The sequence below is a fragment of the Coregonus lavaretus genome, assembly GCF_964263955.1.
Source record: "Coregonus lavaretus genome assembly, contig: HAP1_SCAFFOLD_7470, whole genome shotgun sequence".
Taxonomy (NCBI): Eukaryota; Metazoa; Chordata; class Actinopteri; order Salmoniformes; family Salmonidae; genus Coregonus; species Coregonus lavaretus.
The window spans coordinates 1-2,500 of NW_028161800.1; positions in this window are offsets into that span (position 1 = coordinate 1).

The window sequence follows — 2,500 nt, forward strand, 5'->3', positions numbered from 1 at the left end:
ATAGAATGACTAACATGGAACAACATGTCTGAGTCACACCTGCTCCAACTCAGACAGCCTCAGGAGCTGTGGAGAGAAATCTACTTTAGTCTATTGAGATGAAGGAAAGGAGATGAGGAGAGGAAGCTACTTAGTCTATTAATTAGATGATGAAGGCAAAAGGAGATGAGGAGAGAAGCTACTTTAGTCTATTGAGAATGAAGGAAAGGAGATGAGGAGAGAAAGCTACTTTAGTCTACTTGAGATGAAGGAAAGGAGAGTGAGGAGAGAAAGCTACTTTAGTCTATTGAGATGAAGGAAAGGAGATGAGGAGAGAAATCTACTTTAGTCTATTGAGGTGAATGAAAGGAGATGAGGAGTGAAAGCTACTTTAGTCTATTGAGATGAAGGAAAGGAGATGAGGAGAGGAAGCTACTTTAGTCTACTTGAGATGAAGGAAAGGAGATGAGAGGAGAGAAAGCTACTTTAGTCTATTGAGGATGAAGGGAAAGGAGATGAGGAGAGAAAGCTACTTTAGTCTATTGAGATGAAGGAAGGAGATGAGGAGAGGAAGCTACTTTAGTCTATTGAGATGAAGGAAAGGAGATGAGGAGAGAAATCTACTTTAGTCTATAGAGATGAAGGAAAGGAGATGAGGAGAGAAAGCTACTTTTAGTCTATTGAGATGAAGTAAAGGAGATGAGGAGAGGAAGCTACTTTAGTCTATTGAGATGAAGGAAAGGAGATGAGGAGAGAAAGCTACTTTAGTCTATTGAGATGAAGGAAAGGAGATGAGGAGAGGAATCTACTTTAGTCTACTGAGATGAAGGAAAGGAGATGAGGAGAGGAAGTTACTTTAGTCAATTGAGATGAAGGAAAGGAGATGAGGAGAGGAAGCTACTTTAGTCTACTGAGATGAAGGAAAGGAGATGAGGAGAGGAAGCTACTTTAGTATATTGAAATGAAGGAAAGGAAATGAGGAGAGAAAGCTACTTTAGTCTACTGAGATGAAGGAAAGGAGATGAGGAGAGAAATCTACTTTAGTCTATTGAGATGAAGGAAAGGAGATGAGGAGAGAAATCTACATTAGTCTATTGAGGTGAAGGAAAGGAGATGAGGAGTGAAAGCTACTTTAGTCTATTGAGATGAAGGAAAGGAGATGAGGAGAGGAAGCTACTTTAGTCTACTGAGATGAAGGAAAGGAGATGAGGAGAGAAAGCTACTTTAGTCTATTGAGGTGAAGGAAAGGAGATGAGGAGTGAAAGCTACTTTAGTCTATTGAGATGAAGGAAAGGAGATGAGGAGAGGAAGCTACTTTAGTCTATTGAGATGAAGGAAAGGAGATGAGGAGAGAAATCTACTTTAGTCTATTGAGATGAAGGAAAGGAGATGAGGAGAGAAAGCTACTTTAGTCTATTGAGATGAAGTAAAGGAGATGAGGAGAGGAAGCTACTTTAGTCTATTGAGATGAAGGAAAGGAGATGAGGAGAGAAAGCTACTTTAGTCTATTGAGATGAAGGAAAGGAGATGAGGAGAGGAATCTACTTTAGTCTACTGAGATGAAGGAAAGGAGATGAGGAGAGGAAGTTACTTTAGTCAATTGAGATGAAGGAAAGGAGATGAGGAGAGGAAGCTACTTTAGTCTACTGAGATGAAGGAAAGGAGATGAGGAGAGGAAGCTACTTTAGTATATTGAAATGAAGGAAAGGAAATGAGGAGAGGAAGCTACTTTAGTATATTGAGATGAAGGAAAGGAGATGAGGAGAGAAAGCTACTTTAGTCTATTGAGATGAAGGAAAGGAGATGAGGAGAGGAATCTACTTTAGTCTACTGAGATGAAGGAAAGGAGATGAGGAGAGGAAGTTACTTTAGTCAATTGAGATGAAGGAAAGGAGATGAGGAGAGGAAGCTACTTTAGTCTACTGAGATGAAGGAAAGGAGATGAGGAGAGGAAGCTACTTTAGTATATTGAAATGAAGGAAAGGAAATGAGGAGAGGAAGCTACTTTAGTATATTGAGATGAAGGAAAGGAAATGAGGAGAGGACGTTACTTGACTTCACGCATAGGAAGTGGATATGCATGGATGCGCATCACAATGGTAAAATTGGAGACACTCGTCATTTTTGGTTATTATTGACACGGCAGCGCTACCGTAGCTAGCAAAATAGTGTAGAAGTGATTGCTAACGAACTGTAAACCGTTTTCGCTGGCTAGTTAAGCATCTTGGCTAACTATGAGATAAACAATTAACTTATTTATCACTAATTAGACATGGCAAATCTATTTGCTAGCAAGCGTGATGGTCTCCAGAACGGCAAGGTGTCTCCAGCAATGTTGAATTTTTGACGTTCTATGACGTCTCCACTTTCCAGCCTCTGTCTGTCTGTGGCTCTGGGTGCTCTACTCTTTACAGTGGCACGATGACATCATCCCTAAACTTCACTTAGGGGTTGGGCTGAGCGTGCGAGCGAGCGCTATGGAACACAGGACACAGAACACTAACTAACAAAAGAACACTGA